Below are 14,880 nucleotides of genomic sequence, written 5' to 3' on the forward strand. Positions count from 1 at the left end.
GAGAAACGTCAGTTTTTTCAACACGAACCTTAAAACTGGTTCAGTTGTTAAGAATATGACATATTGTTTTTCATAAAGACATTAGACAGAATTTCTGTTTTCAATTATCATAAAAATAATGCTATTATTTTTGTTACTTATAAAAGTAAAATTAAATAATTCAACTTGGAATATATATGTGTGTGTGTGCACACACACACGAAAGTAAGATACACCTATAATTTTAACTGCTATCTTCTCTAACACCTTTGAAATACTAGTGAGCAGGAGAAATGGCCTGAATTATGTGAAAAGAATAGATATGGTAAAATTATAGAGAAGAGTTATTATCAAAGAGTAAGAAAATATGTATGTAAAGCAAATAAATATCAAGGAAAACTTTAAACTATAGGACTTTAATGTTTTATCTTAATTTATAAATTGTTTCATTTATGTATTCTTCTGAGGTACGAAGTCTCTAACAAGGAAACCAGGGTTTTCAAGCTCTTGGGAACATTTACATGTGCTTCTAATTAAGTCAGTGCATGCTGCTTGTCTTGTTTAGTCTATGATATGCAATTTCCTTGACATGTTTATTGTACCAAATTCTTTTATCTTTTCAATGTTGTTAAACTAAAATTAGAACATTTAGATTATTCATGTTTGGCTAATTACAATTAATAAGCTACCATCCCCCACCATGCATGTTTTCCAATAAAATATTAGCATGAAAATATCCAAGATATTTAAGAAATCAATTTTTCTATTGTAAAAGAAAAACCTTTGCATTTAAAAAGTCCTCTGAATGTTACTGCATTTGAATTGTTTTCAGCAACTATGTTAACACTGATAAGTCCTTAACCTCCATTAATGCACATGGCTCTGAGGCCAAAAGAAATAGGATATAGGTGAGAGTGAAATTCAATCCATAGTTTCATCAAAGTGAGGGATACTCTATTAATGTTCTTATATTCCTCTTGAAACTGTTGCGAAGGGGAAAATTTCTCTTCCCCCTTCCCTTCTTTCTGGTTCTTTTGCTGGTCAAAAAATTAAAATGACATAAACAGATTAATAGGAGAATCAAATTTAATTTCATATGTATGGGAATCCCACATACATACGAGGATCAGTGATCCCATATACACGAGAGGTTCAGAGACAGAAAGGTAAAATGAGGTATATATGGCCATCCTAAGCTATGGAATGTGATAGGGGTCCAGGGCTTCCAAGTACAGAAGGGTCATCCACAAGACAATAAGAAGATCTGATGTTTGGTGATTAGATATTTGCCCTGCCATATAGATGGGGTCAGCTTAGATAAAATTTATCTCTGAAAATAATTATTTCTTATTCTGGGAAAAAATCCCCAATTTAAATTCTTTTAGGTAGTTAAGAGAGGAGCAGTAGTTTCTCCTGAACCTATAGGGTTTCCATTGTCTTTAGTTCAAAATAATCCACATGCCAAAGTGGGACATGTCTTGGAGAAGCATGTTCTGAACACCTGCATAATTTTTCTGCAGAAAGGTGCTACATGCACTTGGTAATAATGTTTCATTTATACATCTTTCTCTGAGAAGATGAAATGATTATATTGAAAAGTATTTAAAATGGACTCAAATCACCTAAAAGCAAATTCATAGTCAATTATGATAAATATAATGACAACTTGCTATGACAATAGCTGTGTTTATAGTTCATATAAAATAACAATTAACTTCTACAATTTTAGGAAATTCTTTTCATAAGAAGATTCAAAATTGAATTATCAATGCCATAAAGCATGGTCTTTAACGTTTTTCTATCTTAGGCAGTAAAAATAAATTTGAGCATTTTAATTTCAAGTTCTAAACAAAGTAAATTGAAATTAACTGTAAAGGAAATAAGAAATGATAGAAATTTAGAGTAACTCAAAGGGTGTGTGGTTTATCGAAAAACTAATGTTGTATTTGTGAAGATTAATGACAGGGAGGCATGAGAATCTCTGTGCAACAGAAATTTTTATTATCTTGAATACAGCATTAAAACATTGTTTTCTCTATTTCATTAGAACTGATGACTGGGAGATAGTGGTTTATTTGGTGGGGATAAGAGGTTACCTTGTGTTATCAAAAGTCACTCTGGTTTTGACTTTATTTGTGCTATATTTTAAAGGTAGAAAGCTCTTTCATATTTATGACATTTGGTTTTCACATCACTGATTTGAAATATGTACGACATCTGCTTGCATTCTCATTTTACAAATGAAGAATTTGAACAGTGACAAGTACACATAGCTAGTATATAGCAGAGCCAAGCATTGAAACTATGCCTTTGGATTCCAAATTCAATTCTCTTTTCAGGGAATGTAAAGTCCTTGCCCAATAGTAGATCCAAAAGCAGTCCATTATTAGCTCATTGGGCTCCAACCCAGGTTTTTTGACAAAAATATAAATTCTAAATTTCTTTTTTCCACTCTCCTACACTTATTCTGTCATCCTCATATAATACTAACACCTTAGTTGTGTGACTTAGAATAAGTTAATATGCCTCTCTCTGTAGTCTTAACTTTTCCTTGGGTAAAATCAAGACAACAGGACTTTTGATTTTTTAAGTTTATTCCAGTGATCTAGTATAAAGTGCAGTTGAATAAAAGACCATCTATACTTGGGAAAACATATATTGGTAACCTAAGTATCATATATGATTAATGTGAAAAGAAACATAAAGCGCAGTTTACAAATAAATAATAAAAAATGTGCACAATGAAAGTGTGTAAAGGACACATATAGGCAATTCATAGAATTATAAAAATGACCAATAAATATATGAAAAGACACACAACCTCTTTGGCAATCAATAATAAGATCTTTTTCCCAATAGATGAACAAATATTAAAAATTGTTGTTACTATTAAGTATTGACAAAGATGTAGAGGAAACAGATTCTCCTTATACAGTTAGTAGAAATATAAAATGGTCAGTCGATTTAAACGGTAATTGGCAGGACTTATAAAAAAAAATCAAAATGTCATCTTTCAAATTTTTCATTCCTAGGTACCCATTCATAGAAATATTTGTACATGTTCATGAAGGCACATGTACAAGAGTGCTTTTACAGCATTGTTTGGAATAGTAAAAAGTTGGAAGCAATCTAAATGTCCATCAATTTAAGAATTGTTAAATAAATAATGCTTCATATATACCATGGAGTATTCATCATCAGATAAAAAAATGAGCTGTGAGCTCTCATGAAAAGCACTGTAAAGTATATTAAGTGAATAAAGTGAACTATAAGATAAAATATGCAGTTTTATTGTGTTTATAAAACTTTACCCCCCACCCAACAATAAGACAGCTCAAATACAGATCTTACTTGACTTATCATGGAGTTATGTCCTGATAAATCCATCAGAAGTCAAAAATGCATTTAGTACCTCTAATCTATTGAACATTACAGTTTAGCCTAGCCTACCTTAAATGGGCTCAGAACACTTACATTAGCTTACAGTGGGGAAAAATCTAACACAAAGCCTATATTATTATAAAGTGTTGAATATTTCTTATGGTTAATTGACTACTGTACGGGTACAGAATGGTTGTAAATGTATGGATTGTTTACCTTCGTGATCATGTGGCTGACTGGGAGCTGTGGCTGGCTGCCTGGCTGCTGCTGCCCAGCATTATGAGAGATTATTGTACCATGTATTGCAAGCCCAGGAAAAAAATTAAAATTCAAAATTTGAAGTACGGTTTCTGTTGAACGCATATCGCTTCACACCACTGTAAAGTTGAAAAATTATAAGTTGAACCTCTGAAAGTCAGGGACTATCTGTATACATTTTATACATATGTAAACTCACAGGAAGAGATGTTAGGAATATCCACCAAAATATTAACAGCACTTTCCTTTGAGGAAAAATCTTGGGGGCTGAGATGATTGTATGACAGGAAGTTTATTTTTATTCTGTATACTTCTTTATTTAAAAAAAACATAATCAAGAATGTATTTCTATTTTATATCAGATATATTGACTTCAAAATTTGGGTTTATTATTCTCCATTCATTACATGAAGAGAAATGTTATGTCTGTTTGTCCCATTACTAGTGATTTTAATTTGATCACTTGGTTAAGATGGTGTCCATGGTATTCCTGTCAAATATACATAACCTAAGTAAAATTATGAGGAAACATCAGACATACCCAATTGTTGAAGGAGATCATTGAGCAAATGGGCCTACTGGTTGACTCCAGAGCTGGACCTGTCAATCAAAGTCTCTTCATTTCCTCCTCTGTCCTTAGAATGTATATTCCACCCATCATTTCCACACTAGGAGCTGTTTCAAGAACATAATCTTGAAAGAGTAAGGTGTTGTCGAGACCATCTAAACAGTATATGTAACTGAACTCAGTTAAGGTCTCTATATAAACTTTTAAGATTCTGGTGTGTGGAGACAGAGACCTACTTGTCTTGCAGCAGCCTACATGTAAGTTCTCTTGCTTATTAAACCTGTCAGCTACCAATCTGGAGCCATCTGCCTTTTTCTTCCATGTCTCCTCGCCCTTCATGAATAGGTATCAGTTTTTGAACCAACACCAATTTAGAGAATTTTTCTTAAAAAAAGGCAATATGAAGAAATGCAAAATAAATAAATAAATAAAAACATGGTGGTACTGTTCCAGATTAAAGGAAACTAAAGATTCGTGACAATAAAATACACTTGTCTCTTGAATAACATGAGGATTAGGGGTGCCGACCTTCTATGCTGTTGAAAATTTCAGAATAATTTATAGTTAGCCCTCAGTATCCATGGTTCCTCTGTATCCACTGTTCCTGAGTATACATGATTCTACATCTACGAATTCTACCAACTGAGACTGTGTAGTACTGTAGTATTTACTATTAAAAAAAATCCACAGATAACTGGACCCACACAATTCAAACCTGTGTTGTTCAAAGGACAACTGTACAGTACATGATCTGGGATTTTCTTTTGCAATTAAAAGAATATATTGGAACTAGAGATGTCCAAATAAGGTCTGTGGATTAAACATACTAACTAATAATTAATACTTGTCTAGGTATAAAATTCTAGGGTCACCCTTTCTTCCTTTTAAAATTTGACTATATTATTACACTATCATCTAACAAGAATGCTTCTATAGACAGCCTGAGGTCAACTTAGCATGTGAATTTTTGTTTTACCTGGATATCTATATGATTTTTCCTGTGTCCTTGTAGTTCAGTAACATCCTGAGGTTATGTCTCAGTGCTGCTCTTACTGCATTGATTTTTCCTGGAACATGACACACTTCTTTGATCTGCAAACTAAAGCCATCATTTCAAGACAGTTTTCTTCTATTTTGGATTTGAATAATTTTTCTATTTGTTCAGTTCTTTTCTTAAGAAGTACATATCACTGATGCACAGGAACTGCAAAATCCTATTTACTATGTTCCTGACTGTGTGTTTTCAATTGTGTGTGTGTGTGTGTGTGTGTGTGTGTGTGTGTGTGTTTGGACATTAATCTAGCGATTGTCTCAATTGTGCTATTTTTCTCTTCCCTTTTCTGTTCTAAGGTCCTAAGCTCCCAATCTCCCTTTTTACCTCTTCTTTGAACCTTCTCATTGTCCTCTTTTTTTTTTTAAAGAATGAGTTCAGAGCTGTAATTTCTTTGTGAGAATAGAAATTCTTTGCCTGACTTCTCAGGTTTCAATGGTTAAATTTCCATTCGGTTTGTGTTCCTCATTTGCCTCTTTTCATTCCCCCCCCAGATTTTGTGCATATTTTGTATTGGTTTCTTTCTGATTATAACCCATCCTCGAATGGAATTGCTTACTGGAGGAATGGAATGAGAGCAGGAGACGAGATATGAGGAGGGAGGAGATCTATGACTATATGCAGTTACCATTTGTGGCCTTGAAGAGTCTTTCATCAAATCTGTCATTTTATTACTTTTTTATCTGGGGTATATCAGTTTTTCTAGGAAGTTGGTATGTCTTCGATCAAAGTCCTTAAGTGCACAAGCTTGCTATATTGTAATCTGCTAAATTATGCCCTTTCTTTCTCCTAATCACTAATTCACTTCTGGTGATTTTTGCTCTACTGGTATCTAGGGGGTAAATAATAGATATAATGTAACAGCATGATTTGACCCTTGACATTTAATGGTGTACGAATATTTTTAAAAATTAAATCTTTATAGGACCACCATCTTTTCTCCTGTTGCTCATCTATCCTATAGATTTTGATGTTCTAATCAGAGTCATAGATTAAACTTTTCTAGACTGAGGTGCTCACTTGGGGGGAAATTCTGTACCAGCTAGAGCTGCAGTAGGCACAGTTCATCTTAACACATGTCCTCTTCCTGGTCTAGATTTCACGGTGTTTGGCTGGTGAACTTCATTCTATGAGTTTTGGAATTGAAAGAGTTAATTTATTGATGTGGATTATTTTCTCTGTTTTTCATTATTTTTGTTATGCTTGGTGAGGTTTTTGTTGTTTTGTGGGAAGGACATAGGAACAAATAAAAATGACTTTGTTCAACAGTGTAAACATAAAATTATTTGGGAGGTAAACTTATTTTCTGTATCCTTATCTTTTTTAAATTTAATGGAATCTATGACATAATATGGAAAGCAGAACGTGACTTATAACAAATAATATTTAAAAGAGTTTGATATCTTGGAGGAGATAAAAGTAGATCTTCTATGTGAACTTTATAATCTCATTTGGGTTTATGTGCAATATACTGTATGCTTATGAATATGTATTAACTACAATAAAGAATTTACTTGAAATTTTAAACTTTAATTTTGTAGCATCTGACAGCCTAAATCTGTAATTATGCTACCATTTTTGTGTAAAATTCCAATTGATGCTAATTATACTTAATGATTATAGTCCTTAACAGTAATTATACTAGAAAATCTGAAGCAGAATATTCTTTACTCATTTGGTAATCTGGGTTTTTAGTAAGAAGAGGTCTAAAACTTTAGCAATATGGATGTCCCAGCCACAAACTATATTTGGCATCTTAGTAATTACCAGACAAATCATTTAGTGTTACATTTGAATTATATTGGACTTCACTGTGAGTTCTATATGCCTTTCCTACCAAAAATATTTTATTTTATAAGGTAATGATGAAAGGCAAGTAACTTTTACAGCTCTAAAATTAAAAGAAAATTAAAGGCTTAACTTTAATTCTAATTTTGGTAGTGACAGCTTACACAATTCAGACCTTTCATCTGATGAAACAAATAAGTCTGGGGAAATTAATTATTTAGAAACTATGTAGACTTAGATGTAAGATCTGATATTGTAAAACTCCTAGAAGAAAACATGGAAGCAACTCCTTGATATTAGTCCTGGCAATGATTTTTTTGGATATGATACCAAAGAGTACAAACAACAACAGCAAAAATAAACAAGCAGGACTAGATCAAACTTCTTAAGGGCCACTGCATAGCAAGAGAAACAATCAACAAAATGAAAAGGCAACCTACAGAATGGGAGAAAATATTTCCAAACAGCATATTTAAAAAGGGATTAATATCTGAAATATATAAAAAACTCAACTCAATAACAATAAAAACATCAAACAATCCAATTTACAGATGGGTAGAGGAGCTAAATAGACTTTTTTCCAAAGAAGACAAACAGATGGCCAGCAAGTATATGAAAATGTGCTCACCATCACTTATCATCAGGGAAATGCAAATCAAAACCACACTGAAATTTGGGATTAACATATACACACTACTACATATAAAACAGAGACCTACTGTATAGCACAAGGAACTATATTTAATATTTTATAATTACCTATAAGGGGAAAGAATCTGAAAAAAGAAAATATATTATTTTTAATATAAATATAAATATATATATAAATTAACCGAACCACTTTGCTGTACATCTGAAACTAACACAACATTGTAAATCAACTGTACTTAAATTAAAACAAAAACCACAAGGAGATATCACCTCACAACTGTTAGAATGACTATTATCAAGAAAACAAGAGATAACAAGTGTTGGAAAGGACATAGAGAAAAGGGAAACCTTGTGCACTGTTTGTGGAAATGTAAACTGGTAGAGCTATTATAAAAAACAGTATAGAGTTTCTTCAAGAAATAGAAATAGAACTATCATCTGATCTAGCAATCCTACTTCTGGGTATATATCCAAAGGTAATGAAAACAGGATATTGAAGAGATGTATGTACTCCAATGCTTTTTGCAGTATTATTCACAATAGCAAGGATATGGAAACAACCTAAGTGCCTGTTAATGAATGAATGGATAAAGAAGATACACACACGCACACACACACACACACACACACACACACAAATATTATTAAGCCATGGTAAAGAAGGAAATCCTGCCATCTGTGACAGCAGAGATGGACCTTGAAGACACTATACTAAGTGAGATAAGTCAGAGAAAGGTAAATACTGTGTAATATTGCTTATATGTGGAATCTAAGAAAGCCAAACTTGTAAAAACAGAGAATAGAATTGTGGTTACTAGGGGCCGGGGTGTGGGGGAATAGGAGAGAGGTAGTCTAAGGGTGCAAACTTGCAACTAGTAGATAAATAAGTCCTGGAGATCTAATGCACAGTATAGTTATTATAGACAACAATATTGTATTATAAATATCAAACTTGCTAAGAGAGTAAATCTTAAATATTCCAAACCCCCAAATAAATAATAACTATGTGACTGATAGAGCTGTTAGTTAACAATACAATGACAATCATACTGCAACATGGAAATGTATCAAGTCAACATATGTACACCTTAAACTTATGCAATATTATATGACAAATGCATTTCAATAAAAATCCTATTTAAAGACTTTGGAAAACAAACAGAATAGCACAGAATGAATGGGCTAGAAACAGAGAAGGACAGAAACCCAAAAGGTGAGATGAGCATTTGTAGTTCCTTTTCCTCTGGGTTCTTTGTAGACTCTGCAGGAGGTGGATGAAAGACCTATAGGCTGTGACAGTCTCACTGAGATGGGTGGCCTGCAACTGGTGTTCAGGACCCCTGGGAACCTTTCAAAACTCCTTGCTTTGAATGGTCTCAGTAAAGATGAACAAGAAGTAGCCATGGTTCTCTCAGATGGCTCAGTTTAGATTTATCTCAATTCTGGGGAACTGGATTGAGGAGACCTCAGTTTGCTTGCAGCTCAGGTGCCTGGCAGAAGCAAACATAAATCCTCCTTAGAGGAAAATTACATCATCTTAGTCCTCAAAATGTTATTTTCACAAACAATTTTGCAAATAAAACCTGTTCATAATAAAATTTAATTTAGAAAGTAAGATAAGATAGCACAAAAGAAAATAAGCAGAAATGGTGAACAATAGAAGAAGACCAATAAAGTCTGATTTTAGACATATCAAATGAAGAATAAAATACCGAATATTTATAAACATTGGCTAAATGCCAGGACATAAAGCCAAAGTCAAAAAATTAAAACCATACTTATTATTAATTGCCACACTGCCATTATGCTAGAAGTTAGTAACAAAAAGATTATTAAAAAATCTCCATGTTTGTAAAATAAGAAATACATTTTCAAATAATTTGTTGGACAAAGAAGGAATCATAATAGAAACCAGGTAACATTTTAAGCTAAATGACAAAAAAATAATGCCTAATAAAACTTGAAGAATATAGCTAATGTCCTGCTTAGAGGGAAAAATGTAACTTTAAAATAATTTGTTCAAAAGAAGGAAGGTTGAATAAAGAAGGAAAAAAAAGCATGAAAAATTAAATCAAAGACTGTAAGAGCAGAAAATAATGAAGAGTATAAATTAATTAAACAAAAATGAACACACAATAAAGAGTATTAACAAATTTGAAAGTGGTATGATTGCTCCAAGACAGAGAGAGAGAGAGGAAAAGGAGAAAGAAAGCATAAATAACTGATGTTAGGAATGTGAAAGAAAATATCACTGAAGATCCTGCAGAAAGAGCAAAACAGGATATTAAAATCAGAACAACTTCATAGCAGTACATATGAAAATTTTGATTATATATATAAATTCCTAAAAATTTATGCTAACAATACTGATAAAAGAAGAAATTTAAAAATCTAAATAGTATCATAATGTTAAAGAAATTAAATCTATAATATAATCCATAGTTTTTAAACACAATTCCCACAACTTTATACTGATAAAGCTTAAAAAATGAAATCTACTAAATGTTTAAAGTCTTGAACAATCTCTTCTAAAGAATAGAAAAAAAGGAAATACTCCCCAAGGCATTTTATATAACCAGAATAATCTTGATATCAGAGTCTGACAAGAATATAAAAGAAGGAAAATGGCAGAACTATCTCATGCAAGATAGTAGATGCATAAATCCTAAATAAAGAAAAGACATAACAAAATGAATTCAGGAGTTATGTATGTGGTGTGTGTGTGTGTGTGTGTGTGTGTGTGTGTGTGTGTGTGTCTGTATATGTAGAGAGAGAAAGTTATGTGTATGTGTGTAGTATGTTATGTGTAAGCATGTGTTTGTATATATAAAGAAAGTTATTCTAAAAATGCAAACTGTGTTTAACATTGAAAGAAATCCACCACTGAGATTTCCAAATTAAGAGAATGAAGGAGAAATACCATATGATCATCTCAACAGATGAAGAAATAACATTTGTAAAATCCAACATCCATTTATAGAACAGTCTTAAGACGTAAGACATTTTGTTAATGTATATCTACCTACAGTGAGCATCATATTTGATGGTGACAGTTTGAAATACTTCCCTTTGCAATTGGTAGCAAGACAAGGATACCTGCTATCTTATCTCTATTCAAATTGTAGTAGAAGTTTTAACCGAGGTAGTAAGGAAAAAAAAAAAAAAAGGAAAAGGAAAAAAGAAGAGAAATTAGAAGTCAGAAAAAGAGAAATAAAAACTGCCATTACTGATTGGTATTACTATGTAAATAGAGAATCCAAAACCAGGTATGGATATATAATTAGAATTAATAAGAAGTTTAGGAAGTTTGCCAGATATAATTTCATGATATAGAAATCCATTTTTTTTTTTTTTTTTTTCAGTATGCGGGCTTCTCACTGCTGTGGTCTCTCCCGTTGTGGAGCACAGGCTCCGGATGCGCAGGCTCAGCGACCATGGCTCACGGGCCCAGCTGCTCTGCAGCATGTGGGATCTTCCCGGACCGGGGCACGAACCCGTGTCCCCTGTATCGGCAGGCGGACTCTCAACCACTGCGCCACCAGGGAAGCCCCATTTATTTTTCTGTTCTTGTAACAAACAGAAAATAAAATTATACTTTATAAAGTATATATAATTGGGAGATTGGGATTGATATATATATACACTAATATGTTTAAAATAGATAACTAATAAGAACCTGCTGTATAGAACAGGGAACTCCAATTTGCTGTACAGTAGAAACTAACACAACATCCAATCATCAGCTGCTAGGGCTTGTTTTTTTTTTTTTTTTTCTTTCTCTTCTCACAGAGGACCTAGGAGGCCACAGTATATTCCCACAATTTTCTTCTAATCGCCAGTAAGCAGGGAACATGGGGGAGGGGTTCTGTCCCTGGGAAGGCCTCACAGAATCCTGCTCAGTTTCAATGGCACAACATCACTGAATACACATGGCTGAAAATATTTGACTTTATCTAACACTATATGCAAAATAACCAAGTGCTGGTGGTGGATTGTAAAAATAAAGGTAAAAGGTGAAACATAAAGCATTTAGAAATTTATAAACATAATTTTCCTCAAGATCTTGGGATAGGGAAAAACTTTACACAGAAAATGAAAAGCACCCAAGCCAAAGAAAAAGATTGATAAATTTGAGTACCTTAATACTAAGAACTTCTATATATTAAACACTATCACAAAAGTAAAAAGGCAAGTATCAGAATGGACAAAAGATATTTGCAAAAATATAAAACCAACAAGGGGCTCATATCTCGAATATGTAAAAAACTCTTAAAAGTCACCAAGAAAAATAACTCAGTAGAAAAATGTGCCAGGGACATAAACAGGAACTGCTCAAAAGAGGATATATAATGGCCAATACACAGATGAAAAGATAGTCAAGATCCCTCAAAATAAGAGAAATGCAAGTAAAAACCTTGATGTGATACTAATATACAACTACTATTATAGAATGGCAAAATTAAAGACTGTCAATACAAAGTATTGGTGACTATGTGGAACAAAGGGAATTCCTTTAGCGCTGATGGGAATGTGAAGTTGTGTAACCAATTTAGAAACAGTTTAGCATTATCTCCTAAAGTTAAATTAATGTATATTCTGTTACTTAGAGATTTCACTCTCAGGTATATACCCAACAGAAATGCATATATATTTGTACCAAAAAACATGTATGAGAGTGTTCATATCACCATTATTCATAATACAAAAAATCTAACCTAGAAAATTCCTAGTGTCCATTAGTAATAGAACTGATGAACAAATTTTGGTATATTCATGCAATTAAATGTACAGCAATGAAAATGAACAGATATTTGCTCTTCAAAAACACAGATGATTTTTTTTTTTTTTTTTTTTTTTTTTTTTTTTGGTCTGGCCTCCTTCATTCAACTTAATTATTTGGCATTCATCAACGCTGTAGAAATCAATAGTTCATTCCATTGTATTGCTGGGTAGGGATATATGACAGCTTGTTTGTCCTTCTATAAACTGATGTCGTCCCCTGCATCGGCAGGCGGACTCTCAACCACTGCGCCACCAGGGAAGCCCCCACAGATGATTTTTTAAAAATAGATCTTTATTGGAGTATAATTGCTTCACAATACTGTGTTAGTTTTTGTTGCACAACAAAACGAATCAGCCATATGCATACACATGTCCCTATATCCCCTCGCTCTTGAGGATCCCTCCCTAGCCTCCTTCCCATCTTCCCTATCTCACCCCTCTAGGTCACTGCAAAGCACCGAGCTGATTGTAATGTTAAATTAAAAAGGTCGTATACAAAGTGATACATCCTGTACGATTTCACTTATGTGAAAGTCAAAAAAACAGGCAAAATGAGACTGGTTTAGAGATACATATTAAAGCTAAAAAACAAATTAAAGATAAAAACCATGAAACAACAGATATTGGTTTCATTCACAGGGCAAGAGGGGAATTGGTGATGGGGAAGGAGGGGCTCTCTAGGGTTCTGTCAATACTCTTTTTCTTGAGGTGGACCGTACTTATCTGGGTGTTCATTTTGGGATAAATTACTTAACTGTACTTTTTCGTTTTGTGCTCTGATGCTCCCATAGGTGCAGCAGCAAAATGTACTCCACTGTGTTGTAATACAAATAAATAGAAAGTGTGGCTTTTCTGAGTTTTGCTCTATAATATGGTGACACACAACTTAAAGACTTGTAGACAAAAATTTAAGAACTTTTAGGAAGTAATACACAACTTAGTACAAATTAATATAGATTTAAATATTTAATACTGTATCTTATTAAAAGATTGAATCTTATGCATCATGAGGCACAATTCACAACAACATAGATGTTCAATTCTTGCAAAAACAATAGTTCTTTCTGACATACTCCTATCCAAAGATTCTCATTGGTGACAGTTGATAAAATTAATTTATTTTTAAAGCAAGACAAGAAAATTTTTAAACATAAAATTCTCTCTCTAACTGTTTGAGCCACTACACCTTGCTCTTTAGTGTGTATTGTGCATCTACATTATATATTAGCTAGAGCCCCTTAGAAGACATATTCACCCTACTCACCCAAGAAAGGAATTTCCTCCTAGACACAGCAAGGTAACCCCTTAGGAGATAACATTTATTTCTCAATCCTATAAGGGGTCATGGTGACTCACTACTTGCCTTGTTGTATTACGTAAACTGTCAGTGTGTTACTCTGATGTATAACCTTTTATCTCAAAAACTTATATAACTGTGCTTTGACCTTTAAGGAACAAAGAAGTCCTCAGAGCTTTCTGAAAGACTCTTTTAGGATATAATCCTCAGGTTGGCTTAAATAAAAACTCCCATTTCTTCCTTAGATTGACTATTGATGATTTTTTCATTGACAATATAAAACCAATCAATTTCATTAAGTGTTTTCAATGACAGAGTAATCAGGGTGAGCAATAAACTAGCAATGGCTGAATGGAAGAGACTTTAGATATCATTACATTAGAAATTACAGAAAAATATTTGACAAAATGTGTTAGCTCTTCTAAACCAGCCTATAAACCACTCTATGACACAATCTCAAAAAGGAAGTGGTCAAATAAAGACTAAGGCAGGAATGGGGAGATATAGGTAAATTTTTTTTTTTTAATTTTAGAGCAGTTTTTATGAGCTACTGTAGCTGATGTGGGGGGAGAAACACCTATGTAAAATTTAGAAATTCCTTGTATTTAACTTTATTCCTCCCATTTCCTTCAGTTAAATTTAAGTAAAATTAAAATTTATGTTTTTATTAAAAATCCAAGGTGTCTAAAGTTTTCTTCCCATTTTCTTTTAGTATGTGTTCATATAAGGATGTGTCTAGAATAATATTTACCAAACTTAAAGACAGTTATTTCTGGGACCTTCAAGATGGTGGAGGAGTAAGACGTGGAGATCACCTTCCTCCCCACAAATATGTCAAAAATACATCTGCATGTGGAACAACCCCTACAGAACACCTACTGAATGCTGGCAGAAGACCCCAGACTTCCCAAACGGCAAGAAACTCTCCATGTACCAAGGTAGGTTAAAAGAAAAAAGAAAAAACATAGACAAAAGAATAGGGATGGGGCCTGCACCTCTGGGAGGGAGCTGTGAAGGAGGAAACGTTTCCACACACTAGGAGGCCCCTTCACTGGTGGAGATGGGGGGTGGGTGGAGGGAAATCTTCGGAGCCACGGAGAAGAGTGCAGCAACAGGAGGGCAGAG

Source organism: Lipotes vexillifer, unplaced genomic scaffold (assembly GCF_000442215.2).
Source record: "Lipotes vexillifer unplaced genomic scaffold, Lipotes_vexillifer_v1.1 scaffold1, whole genome shotgun sequence".
Taxonomy (NCBI): Eukaryota; Metazoa; Chordata; class Mammalia; order Artiodactyla; family Lipotidae; genus Lipotes; species Lipotes vexillifer.